Source organism: Passer domesticus, chromosome 2 (genome assembly GCF_036417665.1).
Source record: "Passer domesticus isolate bPasDom1 chromosome 2, bPasDom1.hap1, whole genome shotgun sequence".
Taxonomy (NCBI): Eukaryota; Metazoa; Chordata; class Aves; order Passeriformes; family Passeridae; genus Passer; species Passer domesticus.
In genome coordinates, this window is record NC_087475.1 from 68236564 (window position 1) to 68254663 (window position 18100).

Genomic DNA, 18100 nt, shown 5'->3' on the forward strand with positions numbered 1-18100 from the left:
GTGAGGTATTCCTGAGAGAGCACAGAACTGGTCTTGAGGAGACTCGAAATGACATTGTTAGAAAATCCAGCTGTAAGACAGGCAGGCTGCCTGGCTTGGTGACCAGGTAAGGACAGCTGCCCTGGGAGCAGCGAGGTGCTGGGGCCGCTGGGCTGGGCAGGTCCCTCAGCAAGGCAGCTGAGAAAAACAGGAGCTGATGCCTTGCTCTGCTTGCTGCCTGTCCTCTCTCAATTCCCTGCTCTCCCCAGGGAAAAGCACGTAACTGGGGATGTGCAGAGCCTTGCTGTCTCTTCCCTGTCCTGGGGCAGGCCTGAGAGCACCTGGCAGAGATGCTAAATGAGGCTGACTCCACAGATGCTGCTGGGGAAGGCAGCCTGAAGCACACACCACAGGCAGTCTCCAAATCACCTTGTGAGCAAGGGACAGTGAGAGCTCAGTCATTACCCAAATAAAATACTGTTTGAAACCACTGTTCTTACATGCAATCAACTGTGTTTAATTAGGAAAATAACCAAATAGGTGTTATTCCTAAGATTAGCTCTAGGATATTCTTATACAGGCAGAAATTTAGAAGTAAAATATTTGCATACAATTAGAACTATTTGTTCTGCCATGCCTGTCTAAACCAGTCATTCACAATGTATCTGAGCTGCCAAGGAGCAGCAGGATAGAAACACCAATTGATCAACAGATGGATTTAATGATCATTGAGAGTGAGATTCTCCTAGAAAAAAATATACTTGGGGCTTAGCACATCAGCTGAACATCAGGTCTCATCTCACATCCCCCTGGTGAGGCTGGTAGAAGGATGGATTTCCAAATTGTTATGTGCCCCTGCAGATTGCCAGTGTTGAGAGAAGTGGTGACAGCAGAAGTGCTGAGCCTGCCTCACAGGCCTCAGCTGCTGCACAGGCATCAACAGACATCAAGAGATGGACAACCTCAAGGAGAAGGGGGTAGGCTGGCAGATTTCACAGCCCTCTGGCAAACACGGACACAGTATTACAAATGTTCCTATCATGAAAACACATAAAGCTGAAAGTGAATATGATCTTCAGTCTTCTGTAGAGAATCAGTGGTATATAAATTCTACTAGAATAGCATTATAGATGCAACTAGTTAGTATGGAATTTAATTTCAACAGACATTGTGTGACCTCCTCAATCTCAGTTATTTCAGGCAGTAAAAGAAGTCTGCCTCCCTGAAAGTTGAAGGCAAATTTCCCATTGTTTTCATCCTCTTTGGTCAGAAGCCCCTTCCCTTCCCTTCCCTTCCCTTCCCTTCCCTTCCCTTCCCTTCCCTTCCCTTCCCTTCCCTTCCCTTCCCTTCCCTTCCCTTCCCTTCCCTTCCCTTCCCTTCCCTTCCCTTCCCTTCCCTTCCCTTCCCTTCCCTTCCCTTCCCTTCCCTGAACTTCCCTGAACTTCCCTGAACTTCCCTGAACTTCCCTTCCCTTCCCTGAACTTCCCTTCCCTGAACTTCCCTGAACTTCCCTTCCCTGAACTTCCCTGAACTTCCCTTCCCTGAACTTCCCTTCCCTGAACTTCCCTTCCCTTCCCTGAACTTCCCTGAACTTCCCTTCCCTTCCCTGAACTTCCCTTCCCTTCCCTTCCCTGAACTTCCCTTCCCTTCCCTTCCCTTCCCTTCCCTTCCCTTCCCTGAACTTCCCTTCCCTTCCCTGAACTTCCCTTCCCTGAACTTCCCTGAACTTCCCTTCCCTGAACTTCCCTTCCCTGAACTTCCCTTCCCTTCCCTGAACTTCCCTGAACTTCCCTTCCCTTCCCTGAACTTCCCTTCTCTTCCCTTCCCTTCCTTCAAAATATTAAGACCCCAAAATATTCCAAAGAACATTTGGAATGTACCCAAGCCACCTATATCCTGCATGTCCCAGGGGCTACCTGGAGTTTCTGTTTCCTGAACGTGCACTGATGGAAAGTGTCTGTAGCTGTCTCCCCAGCATCCTGCAGTTATTCTGCCCTTTACCTCCTATAACTACATACCAGCCCCAACAGCACTTCACAATAAATAAAGGGGCCATAATCTGGGAGAACTAAATTCCTTATGGCTGAATGCCAATACAATTCATGTACTAAAAAAAGGCACATCTAATCCTGTTTATTAAGTCTGATCATTTATATATAATGTTTACATTTAAGAGACCTGATTATTGTATAAGGTACATTCTTTATTTGTGTTGAGAATCTCTTCTCACTTTTATTTGCAAATATGTTTCCTCTTGATTAAGGAAATTCTCAAATTATATTGAAGGAAAAAAATCAGCATATTCAGTTGATTTGCAGAACACGTCATTCAGTAATAGTACACTCCACCATAGCATTCTGAAACTAAATAGTTCAGTGCCTTTGTATTTGCATAGAAAACTTTTATTCACTGTGTAATGCTGCTATACATGTGGCAGACAGAAATCTGAAAAGCAAGGACTGAAGGTTAAGGAGGAATAAAGAGAATATTAAACATCATATTGGGCTCCGCTGTAAAGGAAAATGTCAAAGGACAAAAAAGTAGAAAAATCATTAAGAACAGTGTCTGCTCCTGTGACTATCTGTTGTATATTTTTGAGGATCAGGAAAATCAGATGGAAGGAATATTCACAGCCATGTGAAAAGGAGAACATCTGGAATGGGTGAGTATCCTCTTCTACTTGAAAAGAAAATTTAATATTTTTTATTCAGTTAATGATAACATACAGTATAGAAACAAAGTTTCAATCATGATTAACATCATCATTCAGCTCTCTTTGTTGCACACAGAGTGCAGTGCTGCAGCTGTCATGTCTAACTTCAGGAGGCTCCCCAGACAGCCAGAGTGCCCTGCTCTGTCCCAGCCACCCACTGTTAACAAAAGCTTTTGCACTGGTGAACAGAGGAGGAAAAATCTCTGTGGAGAAATCTGTGTGTTAGAAAGGGATCTAAAATAAGTGAGAAGTTGAAAATTCAGATGCAACAGAAAAAAGCCTTTGGGCACTTTGCTGCACCCTGACCACGTTTGCTGAGGGCACTCAGCTGGGAGACAAGGAAAATGTGTCAGAGAGGAGAGTCATCTTCAGAGGCAGCTGGGAGAGGGGTCTGGCAGGAGCTGTACGAACAAGCACGAGTCAAAGTGCTGCACCTGGGACAGAGTTACCAAAGAGCACAGGGCAGGATCTATGTGTCAGGGGAGAACCTTGCTGCAAGGGACCTGGGGGTCCTGGCAGGCAACAAGCTGAGCATGAATCAGCAGAGAGCCACTGTAGCACTAAAGGCAAACCAGCTCCTGGGTTGCGTTTGCAGGGGCATCACTGGAAGTATAGATATGTGATCATTCTGCAATATTCAGTGCTTGTAAGGCTGCATCCAGAGGACTGTGCCCAGCTCTGGTCCCCACAACTCAAGAAAGATGCAGACAGACTGGAGAAGGCCCAGAGGAGTGCCATGAAGATAATTAAGAAGGGCTGAAAAACCTGCTCTCTGTGGATAGACTGAAGGAGTTAGATCATTCATTGGTGAAGAAGAAAATGCTCAGCAGGGACGTCATCACAGTATCTCAGTACTTAAAGGGCAGTTGCAAAGGTGACAGACACTCTGTATTCACTAGGGGCTAGATGGAGAAAACAAGAGGCAATGAGTATAAGTTGTACTGGGAAAGATTTCATCTTGACATAATAAAGGATTTTTTTGCAATCAGACCAGTCACTGGAACAATCTCCCCAGGTATGTGGTAGAGTCCAAACCACTGGAAAGTTTTTAAGATGGACAGGATGCTAGATAATGTCAGCTAGAATTCCTTTCCCATGACAGGTAGAAGCTGATGATCCTTGGAGGTCACTTCCAGCCTGGGCTCATCTGATTTTGTTGTATTCTGCAGTGCTGGAAATAGCCAAGCAACAATCTCAGGCCTGAGCAGTGCTACAGTGCATGGGAGAGAAGAGGTTCCAGTCTTTTCCAAATTCAGTAAAAAACAATAAACCAGCAAGAAAATAAAGATTTCACAGCATAATGCTCTAGCAGGGGAAAGGAAAAGAAGAAAAGGAGGGGAAAATGAGGGATTGTGTTACTCTTTCTGCAGCAATGCCTAGATACCCTCCCACATAAATTTCCTCTTTGAGGCTGTCCAGTTTTGTAAATGTGATAGAACATTTCTGCCAATAAAAGGCGTGCAGGTAGGTATGAATATCTACAACTGGCATTGTGGTATATAAAACACCTGCAATAAATGATAGCCTTAGGAATCCATCAATTATTTCTAATTCAGTTATCTGAGCATTACACTGAACCTATAAGTTTTTTCAAATACTAGAAATCTTCCCCAAAACAATGGCTGTTCATTTTGCAAGTGTTTATGTTTGGTACCCCATGGGAACAAAACATTTTAAAAGCCACATTGAAAAGCTGTTCAAAATATTAAGGAATCAGTAATGAAAGAAGAGAAAGCAGAAAAGTAATGTAATAAGTTTCTTCTGAAATTAGATGCTATTACACTAGTTACTACCTAGTGATTAGAAAACATTACTTCCCTCATGAAGAATTTGCCACCTAAGAAAATAAAATAAACAAAAGATGTAATTGATCTCATGTGACAGGTAAAAATGAGGCTCTTCCAAAGCAGAGTAGAAAGAGTAACTCTTCCACAGACAAATATTTCTTTTACCCCACCCCAGTTTCTGTTAAAAATAAGTTTAATAAACTTAATTACTATCTACAAGGAAGTAGGTAGCAATGGTAGGGGTTTTTTTCCTCTCTTTATGTTAATTTGCCTGCAAGAAGCTTCTACCTGGCCCTGCCTTCCATGATCTACTGCTATTGTTTTATCCTTGGATGAGATGTATGCTAAATGTCTAAAATCAGAGCAGCAGAAAATAATCTAAAAAATCTATAGAGAAATAACAGACCTGAGAAATCACAAGCTTGATGGCTGCGACCCTGCAGTTTCACTGTGCACCATTTGATACATTTCCTTGCACCACCTTATTGCTTTTTTAAGGCCTGTCCTTGCAATTTACAATCTACAAGGCTGCTGAGCTCTGTGGAAACGTTAATTTGCCACCTCTTCAAGGCACAGACTTTGTCTTTACTCCCGGAGGCACACAGGATGCTATGAGCACTCTACAAATATTACCTGAGATAATGTAATGGCAACTCCTCCACAAAAGGTGTGTTAGGGTGGATTTACTGTTCTCCAAATGTCTTCCATCACAGTGGACAAACAAGTAACACATTAAAGAACCAGTTTTCAACCCACAAAGGACCAGCCTTAAGGGAATATCCAGTACCATCACATTTCTCACTGACACCAAACACTAACAACATTTCCAGCATGCACACACATTCGATTCAACAATGTTACCCTCACTCTCGGTGCACATATCAAACAGCTGAAAAGGACCAGCTAGTCATCGACACATAAATGAGCCCTGCAACATCAGCTGGGGTAATTGAATGCCTAATTCTGGTGCTACTTCCAAGGTGATAAAAAAACTAAATAGTAGAAGAGATGTGTAGAGTAAAATAAAGCTCACAGTCAACAAATATCAAGATTCTTTATGGAATTCATTGACTTAAATTAATCATATGGAACTACAAAAAGCAAGGAGCTCACCAAGCTCCATCCATGCCTGAGGCCAAGTAGAGGAAGCTCAGACTGAGACCAAATCAATTTATTTTCAGCCAGGTGTAAATTTTTGAAAAATAACTGCACCACAGTTGATGTTCTGGGCATACAATTACCATCACTAAAATGAGAAGTATTAATCCAAAGACTTAAAGCCACAGAAAATGGAAGGAAAATACCTTTCACATAAATTGTGTCTCTCCCAAAAGCCTCAAGTGTTTGTGCTTTAGTCTCATTTTAAGGGCTTTTTTATGGTACTTTGGTGGTGTAAAATAGGTAAAGGAAAACCTGTAAGTTAGGAAAACACTAGACAAAGAGCTATGAGGGTCCTCTTCTACTTCCTCCCACCCCTCTCAGCCCACGGCTCCTTCCTAAGAGGAGGCTCCTGCTTAGGAATATACTGGGAACTCTCATCTCAGGATTTCACGGTGGCCTCAGGTGTCTGTCACCTCCCAGGGAGCAGACACACGGGGGTGCAGCAGCATCCACCCTGTCCCCATGCACACATCCACGGCCAGAGCTGCACAAAGCCATTCTTTCGTCTTCTTTGTGTTCTTCCCTATACTGCCACGTAAATCTGGAATAACTCCATTACTGCAGCAAAAGGGCAGCAGCATAAAACTGAGCATGAATGAGGTCAGATGAGTACAGCTCTCAGCTAATGTGTGAAACGCACACTCAGTTTCATATCATTGATTTGGTCCACCATGCTGCAGTTACCAATCAAATGGCTTTTTAGGAGCCTGGCATCCGGAACCAATATTTTAAATCAGGAAAAAAAACCATCCAATCACATTAAGGAAATGGAGAACATGAACTGAAATTTAATATCTAATTACATTATCCATATATCCAGCATGCATGCAGATTATAAAAATCTTGAATGACTAAGATTTGGTTTGCAGGAAAAGAATCCTAGACTCTGCTTACTCACAGGCTAAGGAATGAGAGTGCATGCAGAAAGAAAGGAGCCACACAGTATCTGCACTGACATAATTAACTTGGATTCTGAAGGAAAAAAAATCAGTATGGACACTAGATCTTCCAAGGTTTCAGAGAGGAAAAAAAGTATGGAGTTTAAAGAAAAAAGATAAAACATTGGACAAGATCCAACCCATTATTTTCTGGTACTCAAACTGGGAATTGCAGTACACAAATTTGGAATCTGACTCTCAGCAAGGACATCTAAATTTGATCCATCCCTTTGTAGGCAGTAAAGAAGATAAAACTGAACCAGAGAGAATCTCTCTGTGTGGGCTCTGTCCTAGAGACACTCAACAGGGAAATCACTATGAAAAACCTCCCACCCTTTTGTGGAGCTTAAGGAGGCCAGTCAGACCAATACAAAACACCTCTTCTCAGAGTGCAGCTGTCCCAGCTAGGGAGAGGCACCCGCATGCGCAGGGCTCTGAGCAAAGCGAAAAGAGCAAAGGGAGATGAACACTTCACACAGTGAACCTGGCAGGCAGAGCATGCACCTACCAGGTGTCTGAGATCCTGACTCCACACTGTGTTGCCTGCTGGATTTGATGAAATGTATGTGAAAGGGATGCACTAAAGCACAAGACTTTTGGGGCATTTGGATGGTGGGGAGAGGGGAGAGATTCTTGTTGTGGCAACCGCTCTTCTGGTCAGCCAAAGAGGAATCTTCACAAGCAAGAAATGTCTGGAGCAAAGGACTGTGGCCCCAAAGACTCAAAGTTAGGGCACTCAGATGTTCTAGGGAGTTCTGGTTTATTCCTCTGGCCTTTATCTGATAAAGATCTAATGTAACATGCGTAAGCAGTCCAGGGACTTTTGTTGATCATTGTCTTAATTGGCTGAAGTGCAAGGAAACTGTTCTATGTATTGATTTTCTAATCAAATTAATGTCTGGTATTTACCCTCCATATGTTTATTCCTCTGTTGTGCAAGGCTCTCTAATGTCCCATGGGGTTTGTGTCCAAGTTAAAAGTTTATTGTCCTGTGCCTTCTCTGAATATGCACAGAATGCATCAGGCTCTCATACCCATTAACAACCAACTGAAGGGGAGAATTTATTTATCTCTTTAATCAATGAAGCTGCTGATAAAGAATTAGCCTTGTATTTAGGGAAATCAGTTTCATTATGAATTACAGTGCTTCAGATTTCCTTCCTCACCGCATAGCCTGACTTACTCTTGCCTTGGTTTCACACTAAAAGTCCTGAGGGTGATAAAGATGTCAGAAGTTTTAGGCTGGAGACAGCAGTGATGAGACCATTGAAGTCTTTCTACCATGCACAGCAGTCTGCAGGATGCCTGTCCTGAGAAGCTGGGTTCTGCCCTCCCTGACTCCAATGGCTTCTTCACCAGATACTCCATTTATTTGGCCTGGGAAGTGAGTCCTGAGCCAGGGGAAGAAAATATTATACACATTTCAGAAGCATCTCATAATGCAACTGGGGAAAATCTTGTTACAGTGCACTCCAAGCAGCCTATTCAAGGTAATCACATTTATATTTTTTAAATGAGGCAGCATTCACAAAAAGTCAGCTTTGCAGCCAAGACATAAACAAGCCAGGACATAGTCCAGAAGCAACAAAATGGTTTATGACACTTCCTGTTCTCAGCATCCTCCTTTCTACTTCCTAATGAACTTTAATAAGAGGATGTACCAGCATTTATGTACAGTGATTTCCAGGCTGGCCACTTCATATAAATGCCTCTCTCAATAAAGGAAACACCATGCAAGGTGGAAAATTAAAGGTGAATGCCAAACTTCTTTCTCTATAATTTAGTTAATTATACCCCAAAAGAGCACCTGCAGTAGGCTTTTAAAGGTTTATTTTTCTGATTAAAATATTTCTTGTAAAATAGATGTAAATTTGCTTTCTTTGTTTATCCATTAATTTATTTAGTTACCCCAATGTAAAAGATAGCAGATATAAAAGAAAGTGGATCTGAGTCAGTTAGAGGTTTTGGGGAAACAGCTGCAGAAGTAGTGGTGAGGTTTCAGAATAGGAAACAACGTAAAATAAGGAAACAATGCAAAGGCATTTCACTAAAGGGTTGAGGCAAAATAAAAAGAGTTTTACTTATTTTCATTTGAAAAGCATCAAAATATGCTTTTCAACATATGTGCCAACAACACCTTCTTTATTTCAGAACTAGAGCTTCTAGTATTGATTAAACACAAGCATAAGTTAACACATGCTTTTAACCATTAAAATAAATACAGCTCAACAAAGTAATTAAGTCACTCTTATATGGTGTCTTGAATAAGGCTGAAATTCTGAACTTCATTCCGCAAAGTGCTTTGGGGCAAAATTTTGAAAATTAATCTGAAAGTGTCAATATACTGCCATCACATTTTAATGAATTTGTACCGAGATAAGCAATGAACAATGGATTCAGGATTTTCTGGCACATTATTGCTGAGAACAAAAACTACTATATTTTAAGAAAAAAATGTATTTCAAAAAAGCTGTCCTGGCAAGAAGGAGATTATATCAGAACCTGGAACTTACCTCATGCCACAGCATGAGTTCAACAATCAAACTGAAACAAGAAAGTCAGAATTACTTCTCTATAGCAACAATGACCAGTTCTCAAGAAAGATAAAAGCTATTGTGGAAGCAGCATGATGTCACTGTAATTAGATCTATAAGCTGCAAATAAATACCTACACAACTTCACTACCCACCAAAAAAAAAAAAACCAACTAAAAAACAAACAACAAAAAGCCCCACCCAAAAAACCCAAAACAAACAAAAAGCCATGCATACAAGCAAAAACAGCAACAACAAAAAAGCAAAACAAACCAAAACCCACATAACACTTAAAATGAAAGGGAAATTTCTAGAGTGACAGATATGTTGGTTGAGATGCCTACCTATTTTCTACAGAATTTTACATATCAAAACATTTTTCTTTCTAACCTTCAAGCTCTGATTTTTCTTTCATTTTGATGTGGCTTTCAAAAAGACACGGCATTGTAGTCAGACCACAGTATGAGGTCTGTAATATGCTCTGATGGGCAAAGCATTTCTGCTGTCTTGGTCTCACAGTAATTTATTAATGGATGGGCTGATAATGTTTATTATGTGCCTGAGATAACCTCAAAAGTACAAGCAAATACAGCTAGACTTAAATAGTGTCTGTTCTTGTGAAGATTTCTTAGCAAGAAATTGGATTTTCAATGCAAAATATATCACATTTTTGAAAAAAGAACAACCAGACCTTTGAGAGTGCACTAGATGTAGAAGGTGTTTGGGAAATAAGCAAAAGCACACCTCATGTCTTCAAAATTATTTAATTCATCAAAGGGCAAAGAAATCTCATTGAAACATGGCATTCTGTATCTTTTATTTCTGATACACATGACAGTAGGGAATAGTAGTTTTCTATTATTACATTATCTTGTAAGAGTTATTGACAAAAATACAGTCATATCATCTAGACTATAAAGATGAGGTGATCCTCTTTTATTTCCCTCGTTAGTATTTAATCATGTACTTCAAAAGAATTTCTGAAAACACAGGTTTTCCTAGTACCATTGCACCTAAAGATGAGCAGCTATGTTTCATATTGAACAATTTATTTGTATCCAAATGCATGCTTTTGAATTAAATTAGTCTTGGGGGCTTACTCCTCTGCCAACTGCTATTTGTCCTGCAGGAAAACAACTCCCTGAAGAAATGCAAATAACTCATGGTTCTTAAGGGCTTTGGTACAATTACCATGCCATCCAAGCTCTCAAAATTGCAGTAAGTAGGTTATATAGCCTTGGCATCATCATTCCATATGGCTGCAGCTGAAATAAGATGCTTAGGTGGGTTGTAATGTGACATAGTTTGAATACACATAATTGTATCTTAAGCTCAGCTACAAGCCCTGGGCCACCACTGGTTCAATAAGGGATCAGACGTGGGTCAATTAAATTCTGTGAACATTTTATTATCTGGGAGCTGCAAGTCTTTAGCTGAGATTAGACAGCTACAGATCTTCACAGATTATAAACACTGCTCTGATGGACTGCTGCTGCTTGATGCAAAGAATATCATCTCACATCACAGGTAAAACTGAAAGGGAAATAATGTTAAAAGGTAATTTCAGGAGACACTAAAACACAGCATTGATTCTGTGCTTTACACATGGGAGTCATTAAATAGGTCTACTTTTGTAAAAGCTATATGAGCAATTAAGTGAGAACATGGATGAAACCAGCAGCTTTTCTACCATAAAATATTTCTGTGTTGACAGATTGCAAAATGTATTTCACTGGAAAAGGTATTCCCACAAAACTCCTGTCCAGCTCTTGTCAACTTTTCCTGCTTTATCTGAGAATCCCAAAATTAAAGAATTAACATAACACAAAGGAGATGGGTTTTGCTGTGTGTTACTGCATTTTTGTCTTAAACTGGACTGACTTGCCCAGCTCTTCCTGAAACCCAACCCCAGTATGCTGTTTGGGAGAAGGTACCATGGGAGCCAGCAGTTGCACTAAATTTTTGTGCTGTTCTTCCCATCATTACCTTTCAGTTTTTGAATGCTTCGTGTTATGCCCATGGGACAGATTACTATGTAGACTGGGAAGTCCCAGGCCACAGAATACTTGTGACTTTTTTGCTTTCACACTTTCCTCTCCTTTCCCTTCCTAGTCACGGTATAATTCTTAATGCAGTTATTAATTTACCTTTAATTTAAGATGCTTTTAATTTGATTATTCTCATTATTCTTGCAATAGTTATTACTTTCTTCCCCCTTTAAAGTATTTTTAGAAAGGCTTTTCAATGCAAGACGACTTTGCAAATGCAAATTTTAGCAAAAAATTAATGCAAATCAAGATTTGTTATTCAAAAATAGATTAGGAGTTTATTCATTTTTTAGAAACAAGTATCCTATCTACTTCACAAGTACAGTTCTTGGATCTTGGACTGTATTCTGAGGCACTTACAATTCAATCTTGACTAAAGATACAAGAACCAAATATCAGTAAAAGTGGCAAGGGGCAAACATATTTCTTTTCCCCCAAGCAAGACCCACCTGACTATGTAGCACCACTGGTGCCATCAATTATGCTGAGCACATTAACAGATTGCCTTTATTAACAAATATGATTCAGAACTGAAGATTAACTCTATTTTATGGAGCACACAATATCTGCTATTTTTCATTGTGATATCTTCTCACTCACAGAGCCTTAACAGGTACTTCTTCCCAGTTTCCTAAAGAAAAATACTCTGTTTAATGTAGGCTGTAAGTGCAACCATACCAAATAATGGGACAATATGTAAAGGATTTACAAAATTAAAAAAGGGAAAAGGCAGAAATTTTAAAATATAAACTCATTTAAGTACATAAGTACTTAAGTACTTAAGAAACTCTAAGGAAAAGGTGCCCTTGTAAGGGTGTTGTTGTTTTTGTCAGGTCCATCAGAGATATGCCTTAGTCCAACACTCTATTGTATTGTAACAGCTATCACCCCATTTTCTGTGGATATATCACAAGATTTACTGAAAATGCACTGGAAAGGATGCCTATAGCAATGATAGTGGAGATTACTGTTTCACAAAAAATATAAGGTTGGAGATGGTTCAAAAGCCAAACCACTTTGGAATTTTCCAATTTGGAATTCTCAACGTAGACATTCGAGATTGCATGGGAGCATACAAGCAAAAGTGGCCAGGTTTCCAGTGGCACCAAACATCCCAGTTAACATAGGAGTGCATGTGTTCATGTCTATGAAAATTGGAATTCATGCTTTGCCCTGAGGCTAGACACCTACTTTGCGGTAGCCAAAATCTCTGAGGTTTATTCTTAGTTCAAGTTAGTTCACAAAATTAATAAAAAAATTTGAATGACCAAAAAGGTTTTCTAGGCTCCTAGCTGATTATCTGATGTCTTGAAATAATTGCAGGTAATGGAAGCAACCAGGAAGTTGGAAAGACTTTTATAAGGTGTATTGGGTTTATGTGGCCAGGTTTTGGTAGCAAAGGGGAGTACAGGGACCTGCAGACCTGTGGAGAGCAGAGCCCACACTGGAACAGGTTTCCTGGTGAACCTATGACTCCATGGGTGTACCCATGGAGCCTGAAGCAGGACTGCATGCATGGAAGACTGACCCATGTTGCAGCAGTTCACAGAGAACTGTTGCCTGTGGGACGGACTCACACTGGAGAAGTTCATGGAGGACTATTTCCTATGGGAGGAACCCCATGCAGAGGCAGGAACAATGTGTAATGAGCTGACCTTAAGCACCATTACCCATCTCCTTGCACCTCTGAGGGGGAGAAGGTAAAGCTGGGGAGTTATTGATGGGGGAGGAGGGGGTAGGGAAATTTGATTTGAAGACTTATTTTATTTTTCATTAACCCACTCTGGTTATGTTAGTAATAAATTCACTTCTTAACTCAAGTCCGTTTTGCCTGTGATGGTATTAGATGAGTGATCTCTCCTAGTCCTTATCTTAACTCATGAACCCTTTGTTATATTGTCTCTCCTCTGTCCAGGTGTGGAGGGGAGTGATAGAGTGGCTTTGGTGGATGCCTGGCATTCAACCAGGGTCAACCCACTACATATGTGAAGGCACTAAATAAAAATAAACCACCATTCATGATTTCTAATAGAGTGATGCCTAGGAGCCAGACACTTCTCTTTGTTGGACACATCTGTGCAAAAAACAGGAAGAGACTAACAAGCAGAATAAGGACTATAGATGCCTCCATTGCTTTATCTTCACTCATAACACAATAGGCAAAGAATAAGCAGTGAAATCAACTGGTATCCAGCTGCTACAAAGATACATGGGTCTTCGTGAAAAGTAATTTACTTTGGAATTCACTGCTGCAAAGTGCCTCTGAGAATCTCCACTTCTGAGCAAAAAGAGGAGCAGGAAGTTTGCTCACACACTGGACATTCAGGCATCGCCTCTACTTAAACATTACACCTTTCTCAGCAGCTCCAAGTTAGTTTCTTGAAAAGGCATATTTGGGAGCAGCTCCCTTTGGGCAGCTGTTCTTGCATGGACAATGCGCCAGTTAGTCTCTTTCTGCTTTCCAATGATATCCTCAAAGGATTCAATATTCCCAGATGCACTCCAGGCTATAAGAGATGAGTCCTCAGTTTCATGTTGTGAAAATGTCACTTTCAAAGATCTGACATTTTGCTGACATTATCTCAGATATTTAGAGGTTTAAAAAAAAAAAGGAAAAAAAGAAACCACAGAAGAATCATTCTTATGTCTTTGAACCACAATTTGGGCCAAGAAACCGTATGGCAGACACACTTTGCTGCAGAGTGGCATTGTGAGTACAACCCAGTTGGTACCATCAGTCCTGGAGGTCATTTCCTGGCCTTCCAGCACCATGAGATCTGACACATCTTTTATCCTCAGTTAGACAGTGGGTATGCATCTGTTTTATTTACCAGCATAGATGTAATCAATGAGACCAGTAAATTATGAGGATCAAAAGAGTATCTGATGTTTGCAAGAGAGCATCAGGACCTACACACATAAATCAAATACAAAATAAACATCACCTTAGCTGTGAATCCGCATGTTGCAGGGCAGCAGTTAGCAAAATTCCTGTGATTAGGCAGAAACTACCAGGTACACAAGTTTATAAAATAGGTGCCCACAATGGTTTCCCATCTTGCTTAGTACAAATCTTCACTTCCCACTATCTGGATTGGATCTGAAAACTTCTGTGATCCTAATATTGGTATCCGGTCATGTTTCTGTTCAGCCAACATACATTTTAATACATGATGTCAAATAATTCTGCTACTACTGTTCTCTTTGAAGTTTATGAATGTAAAGCATTAACCTATTTCCAGCATGAGATACCATATGATCAAATTAGAATATGTAAATTGCTCACAAGAGCTTCCTATGGTGCATGAATTTTCTGTTAACAAGTGCTTTCCAAATGAAATAAGTGTTCTTAACTCCTCTTAGTATGACTAGAAGACATCAAGTATTTCAGGATTAGACTTGAGTCCCTCAGTCCTTACCTGTCTCCTGGCAAAATATGTCAATCATCTGGCCTAAATACCAAAAGTTCACCTTGCCAACCACCACATGATCCTCCTGCAATTGAAACACATTGGCAGAGAATTGCTGGATCAAATGTAAGCATCTGAGAATATGATCTAATGTGACTTAGTTGTCTACATTCTCTTAATCAGTCATTAAGGCAATAGAGAGCTCTACAGATCAATTAATTGAAATCTAATGGCTTGAGCACAGAGACCTATCTCAAACATTAGCAACTACTATAGATGTCTACCATCAAGAGAGGTGAAGCCCACAGCAGTTTATATGATTCAGTAACTTCATCAATTGGACTAAACTGTGTTGCAGGTAAGTTCTGCATCATCCTCACCATAAAAGAACTTTTCAGTTTGCTACTCTTGTTGCAGGGATGCTTGTGCACACAAAAGCACGTCGTATTTTTCCAGCCTTACTATCTTTTTTTTACTTGGTAAAAAAAAAAAAACATTATTTCTGCAAACAAAACTCACTTTGGCCTTTTTTTTAGACTGCCACCAGCACACCAAAACTACCCTCCTTACATCAGCATTTCTTCATGTGGGAGTTAGTCAGCAGCACGGAGGCTAAGCAATGGCATAAAAGAGCTGAGAGTGTTGGATGGCAGCTGAGTCGCTTATCCTGGGACATCAGCTTTCCCCTGCCTGCATCCCAGGTCTTGAATATTGCCACAGCTGTGGGACTCAATACCTGCTGGTACCTTGGCCTTTGCTTCCCTCTTCTTCTCCAAGGTAATTCCCTTAACAAAACCTGCTGATGGGCAGAGATGGAGGAGAGGGGACCACACCCCACAGGAGTATGTCCTCACTGCACACAGGAATGAGGTCAGAAAGGGAGCATGAGTAGAAAACTTGGTGACATTTCCCTTCCGGAAGAGAAAAGAAAAGGAGAAATGGAGAAAAGATGGGATTCCAGTTCCTGTATTCAAGTCCTCAGGAACAATTCACAAAAACTTTTGGGAGGATAATTTTTTCTCCTCATCCTTTTCCTCTGTTGGCTTCAGTGCTCCTGTAGGACACAGGAAATAAAGATGTTAAGCTACTGATGCTGAGGAAGAAGTCAGATCATCTACTTCACAGGCACCTCCTGGTATTTACCTACACTGAGCCTCTAACTGTGTATTAAAGGGAAGTAACCACAGCTGCAGTTAATGAGGAATCAAATCTTTGCACATATACTGTATGTGTTTGGAGAATGGTGATTGAATTCAGGACCCTGGAGTTTGCAGGCAAAAGGGTTCTTATTTTCTGCGCCATCATTGGGCTAAGGCATCAACTAACCATAAATTGCTCAGACTGGGGGAAATTTTTTTATAAAGGGAAACTTTCAAAGGAAGGTTTAGCGACATCTAGATAGGTGGGTTTAGATTGAAACTTTGGGCTTTGGGAAATTTCAGGCATGCATTTTTTTCCCCTAGGGTCAAATCCCTTTGTGCAGTTTTCATATTACTTGAAACAGAAACTATCTTGCAGATGAAGCAACATAATATTTAAAATTAACATAATTTAAAATTAACATTTAAAATTAACGTCATTAATTACAGACATAGAATCTGATGAAAGAGTGAGAGAAGAAACTGAGCAAAAAGGTTTAAGAAGAGAAAGGCAGAATTAGGATGGAGTGGAAGAAAATGAGAAGAATTATAATTAAAAATAAATTCCAGCCACTTCCCATGTTGAAAGCTCACAGCTAGTAAGCTGATTGGCATCTTACAATTCCGCCAGGGTATTACAGAAACTGCATTTGAAGTTACCATCATGTGTTTTATGTGCTTCATAATTACTTTTGTTAATAGGAAGATGCAAGATTTCATCTATACTAAGCTTTAGTACTTTACCACTAAAGTCTAATTAGTAAATTATGAAGGAAAGGAAAGCAAGCTGATGCTTTGCTCAACAAGCTTCTATGTACAGTCAGGATTAAATGTCAGATAAAGCCTCTGCTTTATTAATTTTCACTTTACTATGAAACAAAATATATGAACCATGCAATTATTTCAAAACCCTACCAGCATTAAACTCTCCCCATCTCTTACTTCTTCCTCATCACACTTTCACCCCCAGCAGTAGAGAACAGTGTCTCCTGCTAACCTGCAATAAACTCTGCTTATTTCTGCCTTCAAACGAGGTCCACAGAAACTTAAAAATAAATGAGACAAGACTCAGATTAATAAAATAGGCAAGGATAATTGTTCATTTTTTTATGACCCAAATTCAATCCATTAAGGGAAGTGTATAAGACTCCCTTCTAGTTAAATTGACTGAAACATTCTGCAACAGCGGAGAATAATAAAGCACAATTAAAAGTGAAAGTGACCTGGAGCTTTAAATACCCAAGAACCATGGTAATGGAACAAGAAGGCCATTTAAAGGTCAGCAGCTTATAAACAATGTCCTCAGAGCAATTTCTCAAGAAGAAAATAATTTCAGATGGGCCTACTGAGTAATTTATAAAACGGAAGGCTTCTCCCATCCTGAACGAAGCCAAAAAAAATTAAATGCCTACTATGAGGCTCTGGCAGCCATTGTTTCATGTCTTAGTTCAAGCAAAGCCATTCCAGTTGGCCTTCAGTAGGATCATCTGGCAGGGTAAATCCCACAATCCCATGCTTGCAGAGTCTTGCATTTCCCAAAACACTTGTTCCTTTGCAGATGACATCTGGGCTGCAGCCCATGAACTCTGCCTGCACAGCTGGCAGGGGTTACCCGAGCACATGCACTGCTGCAGAGCAAGAGGCAAAAGAAAACACTGACACTCACAGTTCTCTGTGGGTGGTGTGGGAAGCTATGTCCGTCAGCCCCTTTGGTTCTCTGGCATATTTTCTGTGGCCTCTCATGCACACACACCTCCCAGCACACGCTGGGCACTGGCACCTGCTGCCAACATGCACAAGCAGTGAGTGTCCTGGCACCACTACTGAAGTCTCCAGTTCTTCCTCGCCAAGATGAATTGTCCTGCATGCACTGGTCTATGACTCTGGAAATATGCCCCCATGAGGGAAAATACAGAAAACACTCTAGAAACCTAATATAATTCCTCATATTTATAGAGATGCTGTAAACTCAAAAGGAAAAAACAGAATCTTTCTCTTAGGGCCTTTATTCATTTTTCAGATTTGAAGGTAGAACCCCGTTCTAGCAGGGTCTGTACACCACAGCTGGAAATATAGATTATACCCAAAAAATATTAATTGAATGTGTAGGAAAATAAAATTATTCATATGTGTATCCATTACAAATCTGTCAAAAATATTAAGCTAGAAAATTATTTTTCATCCAGGCAGGTATATTAGGTACAGCAGTCCAATAACAGCTATGTTGTGTCAGCACCTACAGGAAAAACTACTAGGAAGGACATGGAGGATCCAGCAAGTTATTCTACATCACCTAAATCCATGTCCAGGAGAAAAATTAGTGATCTTACACATTTATTTAGCCTGTGCTATATCTCAGTCATCAGTGAACACACCTCATAATCTAGTGTA

General features: G+C 40.3%; 1 long non-coding RNA gene across 2 annotated transcripts in view; it reads right to left on the minus strand.

Annotated features, from left to right (window-relative positions):
• The window catches only part of LOC135294142 (uncharacterized), a 45112-nt gene that overhangs the window by 5073 nt on the left and 21939 nt on the right, over nt 1-18100 (minus strand). The window contains exon 4 of one of the 2 annotated variants that reach the window (XR_010356296.1): nt 16923-17489. The exons of the other annotated variant lie outside the window; for it this stretch is intronic. This is a non-coding gene — a long non-coding RNA (uncharacterized LOC135294142). Of the gene's footprint in view, nt 1-16922; nt 17490-18100 lie in introns of those variants that run through there. 2 annotated transcript variants of the gene reach the window in all.